Below are 13,680 nucleotides of genomic sequence, written 5' to 3'. Positions count from 1 at the left end.
TAGTCGGCCCAGGAAGGACATCATTCCCTTCTTGGTAGTTGGCTTGGGTGCTTGTGAAATTGCTGCCTTCCTATCGTCATCTAATGTTCTACCCTCCTTGGATACCACATATCCCAGGTACTTGACCTGTATTCTCCGTTGTTGCAATTTCTGCTTGCTTAATTTATGTCCCTGTTCTGCTGAATATTTCAATAATGCTATTGTATCTTCCCTACATTGCTGCTGGGTAGGGGCCGCAAGCAGTATATCATCCACATAAAGTAGAACTTGACTGCCCCCGGGTGGAGTAAACACCGGCATGTTGCTAGCCATCTCCTGTGCGAATATTGTTGGACTTTCACAGTATCCTGCAATAGCCGGGTATGGCTGTATCTGTTACCCTGAATGTAAATGCAAAACAATACGGACTATCTGGATGTATAGGTATTGTAAAGGAAGCAGAGCTTATATGTACCACGGTAAGATACTTCTGTTGCGGGTTCATAGCATTCAATATAGTGTGTGGGTCTGGCACCTTCGGTACCCTAGGTATTATTACATGATTTACAGCTTGTAAATCCTGTACCATCCGCCATTCCCCCTTTGCTTTTCTATCAGGAGATACAGGGGTATTGCATGGTGAATAGTGATTACTTTGTGGATGTGGAATTCCCTCTGTGACATTCCGGATATCTTCTGGTGTCCACGGTCTATACACTAAGGGAGTTGGGTCCTGGCCTTCCTGTCCTGCCTGAGGGTTCGGTACTTCAATTAATTGACAGATATCCTCACTCTGTTCTAGTGACTCTCTTCTTACTTGAGTGTCCCTAGGTATCTTACGTGTTTGTGATGTGGTTTCAGTAGCTTCTCTTACAATTGGTCGTTGTGATACCTCTGTTGCCACAGGATAATGTGGGAGGGACTAGCCTGCCCTCCCGCTTCATATCCTGGATGTGGTATCGGAGGTGGTGGAGGGGGGGGGGCGTCGCTACTACTGTATTATTATCTTCTTTGTCGACGTATGATGCTTTCACATTTTTAGTCTTCTGTTCCCTTCGGTTCACTACCTCAATCCACCTATGTGCTTGAGGGATACGCAATTGTCGCTGTTTTTTAGCCTGCACATCTTAGGGTTGCCACCTTTTCAAATGCACAAAGTGGGACATTTGTGTTAGGAACATCGGATTTTGCAGGTCAAAACATACCCACTGCCAGTACAGAGGACAGCAATCTACTTTTTGCCCGAATAGCAACTTATTCTTGTAGCATTTGCGTTGCTTATTCTGTTTATTATAATATTTTGGTGTTTCAGATACAAAATAACTGTTTTATGCTACTATTAAAGAAGATATAGGAAATATATTTGTCCTAAGATATCAGGACATTTGCCATTTGTTCAGTTTGTTTGCAGGACACAACTGGCCAAAGAGGGACTGTCCCTCGCAAAGTGGGACAGGTGGTAACCCTAGAACATCTAAGGCCACATTTTAAGTGATTCCACTGTTTCACTAACGATATTTTGTCTACTATACCATCAATGTCATATTTATTACCCCATTTTGCAGTATATCTCACATTATGTGCTCTCTGCAATTGCATATACTTCACATCAGCCGAGAAACGCGGATCTCACGATCTCTTAGTGCACTAATCTCCCATGTCTTCTAAATGACTGTTACGTAACCCTTCTCTCGTACCACATGGTATCTCCTTCCCTGTATCCACTGTAGTGTCTACAATGACTATTTACTCTACTCTGTGTTCCCCTGATCTATGTCCAGATGTAAAACTACTTGGATTGGACTTCGACCTGCTATCACAACTGTTAACAGAAACACAATGTAGCCTGGTCCCTGATCTACAACAGAGACAAAGAGGCAAACTCTCCTTACCTGAGCCTCCCATTTATGACTGCACGTTTTCTTCTTGGGATCCAGTTTTCCGCTTTTCAGCCACAGATCAGACAGTGGACAGCCTCTTTACACACAACAATTCAGTTGGAGGTCTTTTCACTCAAGAAGAACCATTTAGGCAACTTCTCCTGCGCAGATGTCTAACCACCCATGCACTCTGACCTGTAGCTTACCAAGGGAATTCCGGCTAAGAAGGACCACAATGTCAAATAAGTTGTTAAAACCAGACTGTAGAAATCAGTAGGCTTTTCTAAGTGACAGTCAATAACACAGGAAGCTCAGGTTCACAACGTTTAAGTGGTGTACACCGGCAGACATAAAACTTTACAGTCCAAGTATGAGAGTTTTGTCTGACTCTATACAGGAAGCAATTTGTTTATATAGTGTTTACAATCAGCTTTTGCCCACCTTACTGACGTGGTCAGTCACAGGGCATTTCCATCACTATGGTCCGCAATATTCTATTCATACGAGGGCGCTGAGGTAATGCTTTTAAAATGTTTTCCCATGAGAATAACACAGCCTTGCAAGGCACCTGGTCAATTACAGTGTCCTTCTGTAATTGTTGCTGTTTCAAGGACCCTGGACTGTTCCGATACAATAGTCAGTTCATTTCTTAATACGTTCCTTTGTCTCTCTGGTAAGGAGTTGTACTCTATCTTCGATAGAGCTCTCAAGGCCATCCTCCTCAGTGGAAGGGAGGATGATATACATGTACATACATTTATTTTTCTGTAACCCAGCAGATAATTGATGCTGAGAGACATAAGCCTGCTGAACTGGTTACTGCCAGGGTCAGAGTTCGATCACACTGCAGCTAAGCTTCACCAATTACATGCATGATCATTTCTACAGCCATATTGTACAGTACAATTCAATGCATTATATAGTATTTGGCTTCTAAACTGGCACTTCATATGTGTTTCTATATATATTTTTCTAACAACATCCATCCGGCCATATGCATGTTGTTCCGCCCTTTACCTTGGCCGTGGGTGTTTGGCCGTCCGGAAACGCTACACTCCACATGTGATGTCCCACCTTCCCCAAATGTGCCTGTGGCACCCTGTTAGGATGCCCTGTTTGGTAGGCACATGTTCCGCTATATGTGTTTGACTTGTCTGCATAGCTAATCATCAGTGCGGTGGTTCAACATCCCGACTTGTCCACATGTGTACAGTTATGTGCACCGTGGCGTGTGCAAGCCTATAGGGTTTGGACGAGTGCATACCACATGCGGGATGTACACATTCTGCAGACACATTCACATGCAGCCATTTGCATATCTGTACCTGAGGTGGGTTTGTGACATGTGGGGTACATATTTGCCCGCGTGGCACTGCCTACAACAATACTTCTTACCACATTTCAGGTATGCCCATTGTGTGTAGTTGTGTAACTGCACAAGGCTGCTAGCTGGGTTGGGTGCACGGTCGTACATGGGTGGGACTTACATGTTACAATGGGGCTATTGTGTATTAGATTTGCATGCATGGGTTCTGCTTCTGGATATTACGCTTAGACATACGCCGTCCTGTGTATGCGACAAACACGTTGCTGGGTGTGGTACATGTTGCTATGCACATGTTTGCCTGTGTTTAGGGTATCTTGGTTCATTCCTGTTGTTATGTCGACACGGCTACCCGGCTGTGTACTCTCTCTACTGCTTGTGACCATTATGGTTGCCACCTTTTCCAATGCCCATAGTGGGACATCTTTTGTGGAAACATCGGATTTTGCAGGACAACACATACCCACAGCAAGTAGAGATGACAGAACTTCACATTTTTGCCATAATATATGCTTATTCTCGTAGCATTTGGGTTCCTTATTTGGTTTCTTATGCCATGTATGTGTTTCATATACAAAATATATGTTTTATGCTACTATTACAGGTATATTGAGGGAATATTTTTGCCCGGAAATCTCAGGTCATTTGACATTTTTCGATATTTGGCGGGACACAACTGTCAAATGAGGGACTGTCCATAGCAATGTGGGACAGTTGGTAACCCTGGTGACCATGCCCATGTCGCTACTAGGGTTGCCACCTTTTCCAATAGCCAAGGTGGGACATTTTCGGGACTCACATCAGATTCTACAGGCCGACACATACCCACGGTCAGTACATAGCATAGAACTTAACTTGTTTGCCTAAATAAAAGCTTATTCTTGTAGCAGTTTGGTTGCTTATTCTGTTTCTTGTGACATTTAGGTATTTTAGTTATGGAAATAACTATTTTATGCGACCATTACATTAAATACGGGATATAATTATGTCCTACAATCTTAGCACATTTGCCGTTTTTAATATTTTTTATCAGGACACAACTGCCCATAGAGGGACTGCCCCTCGCAAAGTGGGACAGGTGGTAACCTTAGTCGCTACTCCTATGTCGGTGTGGCGCGCTGACATGCTGCGGTACACCTTCTCTGGGTATGCCCACTGACGGTGCATTGCGGGACGGACACGGTGTTACGCGTATCCTTTGTTCCTTGGACGGGTACACTTAGGGCTTCGTGGGTTGTGTTTGCTTCTCCTTTTGTTGGGCCGGGTACTATGTTGCATACTCTGCGTGTGTTTCATTCTGCACGGGCCCTGGCTGGTGACATTACTATTATGGGCGGACTGTGGCAGTCAGCACTTTAGGTTGCTCATCGCCTGCCGGCTTAGCCACGCCTCCGGACGCATCCTACTTGGGCTCGCCACGCACACCACGCGTGTCTGTGGTTGTGGCGCACTCATTACTATGCATATGGCGCTACTACGCCGACTATTCACTGCACCGCCGGCGCAGGCCTTACACCGGCCTTACGCCGAGCTTCATGAATCCCGGGGTATATCTAGAATTAATTGGTTGTTCCAGTTGGAAAACAGTGATGTTTCTCAGTCCCTCAGGAAGTATTATGATTTGTTACAACTGGAATTTTCAGAACCAACTCCTAGTCCTCCTCTTCTTTCTGCTTTGGAAGATGTTTTTATCACAGCCTGTAACTTGCCTGACAGCCAGCCTGCTGCCCCCAAGACAGCATATAGACTGTCTAACATTTATCAGGACTTTAAGTTTTTATACACTCATCCCAGATCTGACCCAGCAGATATTGCTTTAGTGAATCCAACTGCTGTTAAACATTTGGTTATTATGCCTTCATCTCCTTCTGACAATGATGGGAGGGCTTTTGATAGATACAAGGGAAAGTGAATTCTTCTGCAACACTTGTTTTTAGAATTCTTAGCTGTTAAGCTCACGTATTAAACTTCATGTGTGCCTCTTGTGAGACTATGAGGAATGTTTTGGCATGTTTCTCCTCTTCTAAGGAGAAATCTGATTTGTCTAATTTGGTTGTTCTGTGTTTCAAGTGTCTACCCATTGTTTAAAATGTGCACATTATTCTGTTGATGTCACTACCAGGGCTGCTGCCATTAGAGTTGTTATGAGAAGGTTTGACTGGCTATGTTCTCAAAACCTCACAGAGGATATAAAAATTAGATTTTGAATTTTCCCTTGAACTGAGAGTTAGTTTTGGACCATCTACTGCAGAGGTCTTTCTTAAGTTTGATGAGAGAAATATGCTGATTCATGGGATATCTCAGTTTCTCTACCTTCCTTTACCAAGATGGCCAAATAATTTAATGCTTCTCTTACTGCATTCTTTTAAGGGCAAATTAAACTGACTCAGAAAGCCAGTGAATGCAAACATTTAAAAAGCTATAGCAAGGAGTTTTCAAAGCCTAGTGGAACCTCTCCACAACTAGGACAGTCTTATACGTCTATATGACTATTTATTTATTTATTTATTAACATTTGGTAACCGGGCTTGTCCAACTGGGCTTGTGTCCCATTTTCATTGGAGACCCGAGGAGAAAAGCTCCGGTAATACATTTTAAAATAAGTACAATTTTAAACAATATTGATATAATAGCAGTTATAGCAAAACAATTCACATATGTTGGGTTACATGCATAAAGTTAAAGTTGCATTAAAAAGAAGCTAAGTAACAATTTTACATTGATATAGTTCAATAGGTCAACAATAAACATTTTTTGTTTGTATAAAATTGTGCAAATGCATAGTAGACACATTGGAGAGAGAGGTGTAATGAGGTATTAAGTATGGTCCTTTTGAGGGTACATAAAAGGAAGGAAGACTAGGTAGGGTCATGGCAAGGGCAGGTTCTGGAATTGAGAAAATAAGCTTTTAGTTCATTTTTAAAGTGTGAGGTGTGGGAGATTGAACGTAAGTCAAGGGGAAGTTTGTTCCAAGCATGGGCAAGGGAGTGTTTGTAGAGTAGTTTGCCTACTGACCTTTTTGGGTGGTAGATATCAAGTAATTGTTGGTTAGAAGTATGGAGGGTCCGGGATGGGATGTAGATGGAGACTAAGGAAGATAGAGATGGACAGAAGGAGGGTTTATAAAGAACAGAGTGTAGCATATGAAATTGATAAGATAGCAGAAACTAGGGAAGTTCAAGCCATTGAAGAGAGTTTAAAGAAATGCAGTTGTGTGAGTTGTATGGGGAGTTAGTAATGAATCTGGCTATTTTATGGTAAGTCTGTTGCAGTTTGTTTAGAGTGGAGGCCTGGATATTTGTAAGAACTGGGGCGGTGTATAAGAGGGAGGGGAGGAGGAGTGCCTGTCCCAGGGTAAGTCTAGATTCAGGGGTTAGGAGTTTTTTGTTCCGATATAGCAGACCTAGTTTCTGGTTTTTTTTTTTTATACATTGGAATATGTGTAGGTTGAACTTGAGTTCATCATTGATAATGACCCCTAGGAGTTTTATGTGGGTGTCAGGTTGGATATTTGTATTGTTAGAAGATGTAATAGAAAAGGAGGTTTTGTGATGAGAAAGAGAACGGGGAAGGAAAAGTAGGAGTTTGGTCTTTTTGGGATTTAGGATCAATAGGTTGTGAGAGAGCCATTGTTCAGTGGATAGTAGGGCCTGTCGAGTCAGGGAGTGTAGTTCAGGAATGTTATTTGAGATGGATATAAGTGTGGAGTCATCGGCATACTGAATAAGGGAGGATTCTTTGCATGAGGTGCAAAGTTCATTGGTGAAGATGTTAAACAAAAGGGGTCCCAAGATGGAGTCTTGGGGAACACCAGTGGAGATGGGAAGGAAAGGTGAGGAGGATGAGAGCCATTTGACAGATTGTTCCCTGCCAGATAGGTAACTATTAAACCAGGCAAGTGTGGAGGGGGATAGGTGGAGATTTGCGGGGTTGGATAGTAGTAGAGGATGAGAGACAGTATCGAAGGCTTTGGAGAGATCTAGGAAGAGACAGGCAATGAGTTTATTGTTGTCTAGTGCCTCTGCAATGATATGAGTGAAGGAGAGGAGGGCAGTGGTGGTGCTGTGGTGAGGACGAAATCCATGTTGGGTGGGGGTAAGTAAGTGGTGTGTGGGGAGGTGATTGAGAAGCTGTGAGTGAATACATTTTTCTAATATCTTGGAGAGGGGGGACAGAATGGCAATGGGTTGGTAGTTTGAGGGGTCCGTGGAGTTTCCACCTTTATGAAGAGGGATAGTGAAGAAAGATTTCCATAGGGTGGGGACAGTTGATTCCAGAATAGATCGATTAATTAGTATAGATACAGGATAGGCAATTGAGTCAGCAGCAAGTTTGAGGAATGTAGGAGATAGATTGTCAGTGGAAGGAGAGCAAGGTTTTAGCTCGAGTAGTAGAGATTTGATGTAAGTAATGGGAACTGGCTCAAAAGAAAACAAAGTTGTGTTAGTGGGACTTGGAGAGGTGGGTGTCGAAGTAGAGTTTGGCTTAGAGGTTACCAGATTTTGGATGGAAGAGATAAAGACTATTTGCAAGACCCCCCTCCCCCGCAACCCTGACAAACCCTAAATCCATATAGGTTACTTTGGGGCTCCCCCCACCTTTTTCAAGGAATTTCCCTCTCACTTGCCAGATGTAACTCTTATTTTACCCCTGTCATGGAGCATTGTCTCTCTCAGAGAGTGTTAGAAGCTCTCCCTCCCCTTTTAGAAGGGTTTTATTAAAAATGCTTCTGATACCAAGTTCTAACTGTTATCCATTATCTTGTTATCCCTTATTTTTCATTTGAGTTTTTGGTAACTTTAGATTTAAAGATATACATCATTTCATTTCTCTATCCACATTTCAGGAGTTTCTAAAGGTTTTCTGTGTCTGGATCATGTTATCAGTCACTCTGCAATACCATTTGGTCTATCCACTGTTATAAGAGTATTTACAAAGTATCTAGCTCCTGTGATAACCTACTGCAGACTATAAGTTTTGCACAGTTTTCCTTATATAGTCTATTTGCCTTTCTTTGCAAGCTATTTTTCAAGGTGCCAGGAATCTCTCACTTTGGTAAGTATTCTCCTACACAGAGTGGAATTTCAGGAGAATATACATGTTTTGTCTGACTAATTCTCACAGGATTGTTTTTCTGGGGTGTCTCTAGGATACTTCAATTCAAAAAGCTTTTCTTCAACAGGCAAAAAGTAGATCTGTATCTAGAGCTATTTCTGAGTTTTTCCACTTAGACCACTGTCTCAGCTAGGGAATTCCTCAGTTTTCTGGGTCAAGCTGCTACAGTCCACGTGATAAATATCCATTGTTACCTATAATCTGTATGGCCCCCAACATCTACATCCCCTGACTTTTCAGTTTTCAGTTTTGGGATTTGTGAATAGGGAGATTTTTTGCTGAAGACACCATATTTTCCAAAATCTGGGTCTACTATTCTTCTTCCCAGCTCCAGCATAGTCTGTTAGTACAGATGACTCAGAGTTTGCCTGGGGAGCAGTGTCTAGGGGATAAAACTGCAAGGTCTTAGGAACAGATAAGACAGTTGAAATCACATAAAATAAAATACATGTTGGCACTAAAATGTTCTCAACTCCTTCATTCTTTTTAGTCAACAGGACCTTTACAAGTGTTGGCAGACAACATTACAGAGGTGTGATACATAAACAAGCAAGGGGGAACCAGTTCTTACCTTCTATGCAGACTAGTCATAGTAGCCTCAGATATAGCTTTTCAGCACAATCTTACTCTACTGGCAGCTTACATAGAATCAGAATAAAATTGTGTGGCAGACAAACTGAGCAGGACTAGGACAGATCCTCACTAATGGGAATTGTATCTGGGGTCTTTCGAGATTTGATCTTATTGTGGGGAACACTTTAAAGACATCTTTTTGCCTCCATTCTCAACTATAAGTTGGTGAAATTCTGCTCCAGGTCCCCACCTTTAAAGGCTTGGAAGAATGATGTTTTTTTTTTCTTTTTCTTGGGCAGGAATGTTTCTGGATGCTTTCTTACCCTTTCCAATATTATCCAAGGTCATTCTAAAGATTCAGAATAACTCTAAAAAGGTCACTGCAGTGAATGCCTTCTGGCACATGCAGCAGTGGTTATCCCTTTATTTGGTATGGCCAGGGGTAATTCCACAAGACCTTCATGGACTAGATCTACTCACACAAGGCCAGGGGTGTTTAATACATCCCGATTTTAACAACTGCAACTGACTGCCTGAATAAGTGAATCTTAATACCTCTAAGGCACCTTTTTATGAGGATATGCAGCAGGTATTGAAATAGCCAACAAACTCTGCTAGTATAAAATAATTTAGTAGTAAATGGAAAAGGTTTTCTAGTTGGTGCCAAGAAAAGAACTAGCACACATTAAGAGCTAGTGTTTCTATGGTTTTAAATTATTTGTGTGATTTACTGTCCTCTGACCTGTCTTACTACTCCATCAAGGTTTATTTGTTAGCCATTTTGGCATGTCTGTCCATGAAACCCATACCTCTCAACCTCTTAGAGCAAAAAATCTGGGCAAAGCCTAAAATGATGAGGGGACAAATAGGGACAGATTTTAAATATTGCTCTTACAAACAGAGTTGATAGAATAACAGGTTTTGCATTAGCATGAATTTTCTGAAGGATGCAGAGTCTTAAACTCAAATGTTTGTCATTATCTATTGACTTCAATCTTCAGCTATTTGACAGAAAAACAGATTTTAGGAGGAACACACCAAAAATATGAGACAAAAATCTGGACATTCTGTGAAAATCTGTAAAGTTGGGAGGTATGATGGAACCACCTCTTTCCTTTTTTTGAAGGTGTGTTGCACACAGTCTCCAAAAAACAGGTGGCTCCTCCTAGGGATCACAATTTTGTGTTAGAAAGATTAGCACTTGTTCCATTTGAACCAATTCATCAGATTGACTGGAAGTTCTTAACATGAAAAACAGTGTTACTAATTACTGTGATCTCTGTAAGAAGATTATCTGAGTTGTAAGCTCTTATGGTGTGGTCAGCCATACCTCATCCCACAAAGATTGAGTTTCTTAATGAACTACTCTTTCATGTATGTCTAAAGTGGTATTTGAGTTTACCTTAAGCCAAGCAATCTATCTCCTGGTCTTCTTTCCAGAACTTAAGAATGAGGAAGAATGGATATTCTATACTCCATACCTTGGATGTCCACAGACAACTCATGTACTATCTTGGCAGAACAAAATCTTTCAAAACATCTGAGCAGTTGTTCATTTCTTGTGAAAGTAAGCAGACTATTTTGAAATGGTAGTCTGAAGCTATTTTCTTATGTTATACCAAACACAACCAAACTATTCCTGGCTGAGTCAAGAATCATTTTACCAGGGCCTTGGCTTCATCTGTCGATTTTTGGAAAGGGTTGGATTCTAGAAGTATTCCGCCAGCAGCAACTAGACCTTCTGTGCACATTTTCACAAAGCACTATAAACTAGATTAATTCTCCAGCACTAATTACAGGCTTTGCTAGGAACGTTCTCCTGGGGTTCCTCATACTTTTCAACTGCTCAAGATTTTCACAGAATGTCCAGATTTTTGCCTAATACTTTTGGTCTGCTTCTCATAAAACTTTTGGTCTTTTGGAAGATTATTGAGGTTTAAAGTCACTAATGACATACATTTGAGTTTCAGACTTCACAGACTTCAGAAAATGCATGCTAACATAAATCCTGTTATTCTAGCAACTTTCAAAGTTTTTAAAAGCAAAATTTAAAATCTGCCTCCATTCTGGGCCCTTGTCTCCATTATTTTAAGCTTTGTCCAGATTACTTGCACTAAGATGTTGAGAGCTATTCCTGGACCCTTATCTTTCCTCCTGCTAGTGATGTTAATGTACGGTAATCTACTAAAATTATTTAGGATACTGCGGCAGTGACCCATATGAGGAGCATAGTACAGCTGTGTAAGTAAATTTATTATAACAACAGATGTTCAAATGATCACTGCTACAGTAGCCACTCTGCACTCCCTCCTTCCCTTTATTTTTGTATGTTTTTTTGTGCTAGGTTGTGGACATTTTTATTATTATTATTATTATTATTATTATTATTATTTTCCTAGCATTGTCCATCTCTGGGCTTTAGCCTTCCATCACTCTGTTGGCATAAAAGGTCTGAAAGCCTTGGCACCTAAACCTGTATTTTAGCCAGGATAACTCAAGCTGACTAACAGTTTGGCTGTGTGGACGGTGTCCTGTAGCTTTGGAAGCTGGCTGGCTATTATATCCTTAGCAGGGTATAACCCATATAGCTTATGCTACTGCAGCATACACTGCTATGGTAAAGTTACTTATAGAACTGTACTTTGCCTAACTGGTATACATATATTTTCCAAACCAAAGTGTATCTTTTGTTCCCTAATCAGTGTAAAATTGTTTTCTTGATTACCTTGCAGATTATTGCTGCCTTGTATATAGTACATGTGCCTTCCTTCATATCCAATCCACAACTGACAGACCAATGAGAGCTATCTGTGTCTCATATTTCATTGATGTTTAATACTGTGTTACACTGTTTTTGAATTTTGCTATTTTTAATACTACCTTTTTAACTTATGGACATTTAATACTGTATTCCTACTACAACTTGTAGACTTTATATTGTGAAATCGGTATATTTTTCACCTGCTGGTCCTGAATGAGTTATAATCCACTTGTACTTGTATACCTTATACATTTATTTCTTGGTGCTAGTGTATTAAGACATCAGTGAGTTAAGTAAAGCCTGCATTAACCATTAAGGCATCCTGCCCAAACTAATAAATGCTAATCTTCACACAAGGCCACCGTCACCTCTGCATAGACACATCATACCCACATAGGAAAATGTTGTTAAGCAATCATTCCCTAAACCTCCTACAATCAGGACAAAAAGCCTCAGCCTCAAACCTGAACAACAACACTATTCTCAGATAGCATGCATAATAAAGTCACCTAGTACAGGAGGTCACAAGGTTGTAGACCTTAAAACATCAATGTTCACTAAGCTTACACATACAAATGGAAACTTCTTAGTAATTGGTGACTCTTTTGTAAGGCACACAAGACTGTACTGTTATCAGGCTGGATAAGAATACAATCAGTTGTCATTCTGGTACATATATCTGTGATATTACAAGGTCTGTAAAATCTCTCAAACTGGACAAATGCAACTTTCATCTAATAATGGCTCATGTGGGTGTGAATGATATGAGGTGTTCAACCCAGAATGACATGCAGAGGGAAATGATGGATCTTGCTATGCATGTGTCCAGTGCAGCCAAGACTGATATTGAGTGAAATTCTACCATTACCCAGAATGATGCCCAGATTCAAAGAAAAGGTCATTCCCTTTAATAATTGACAAAGCAGATTGTGCCATTCTAGAGATGACCAGTTTGTATCAGCTTGGGATAAGGTAAATGAGAGGCCTACGTACTTCACAAGGGATGACATAAACCTTTCATATCATGGTTTCCACTTACTGGCCAAAGGCTTTGCTGCCCCTATAGTGCCTGTTTTAGGCAAAGTCCTTTTTCTGAACTACTACATTTTGTGGTGTGTCTCACTGTGATCATATTCTGTGAGAACAGGGGGACTACTGTGTCTGATTTAAAGGAAGGAAGAAAGTACAATGTAGGTTTAGTTTTACATTATACCCTTGATACACCAGTAATTAAATAGATAGTAAAAACAAATGGAGAATTTTGGCTGTTGACCCAGCTGAAGAAAAAATTGTAGGAGAGTTTCCGATTATTATTAACGAGACATGTTATAATGTCAAGAACATATTAGAGAGACCCAAGGTAGGAGATAATCCTTTGTGGATCAATGTTTTTGCTTTGACCTTTTGAGGTCAATGATTTACATGCCAATGTTTGGGCACATGTATCTATTATATACATAAATATGAGAGAAAGAGAGAGGTATGTGGGTGCATAGCCTACTGCTAAAGTTGTCCTTTGAAGAACAAGTGAGAAAACTGGTACAGCTGATTAATAATCAAGTTGTCACACCTTCCTGGTTTTCTCACACTGAGATAGCAGTACAATGGGGATCAGGGAATTTGCCTTTACCCCCCTGTAGTGTGATCATGCAGTTGTTATATATAATTGTCAGGGGGTGTGGGGGTGCAGCTGGGCTTGCCCCCTGTAAAAACACTTTTTTTTTTTTTTTTTATCCTTTGTAGATCAAGTTTTACTTTGACCTTTTGAGGTTGATGATTCACTTGTTGATGTTTGTGCACACTGACAAATTGTTAAGTTCCTGTCTCTCTCTCTTTCTCTCTCTCTCTCTTTGTCTATATATATATATATATATATATATATATATATATATATATATATATATATATATAATATATATATATGTATAAACAGAAATAAATAAAGAAACATCAGGCTAAATATTGGCAAGTATTTCAATATTATGTATTGTTATAATGTACATGAAATATAAGACAGTACTTACTGTAGAACTCTGGCCTATAGATAC

Source organism: Protopterus annectens, chromosome 4.part0, assembly GCF_019279795.1.
Source record: "Protopterus annectens isolate FY-2018-M chromosome 4.part0, PAN1.0, whole genome shotgun sequence".
In the NCBI taxonomy this organism is placed as follows: Eukaryota; Metazoa; Chordata; order Ceratodontiformes; family Protopteridae; genus Protopterus; species Protopterus annectens.
Note: the sequence above shows the minus strand (reverse complement) of the source record.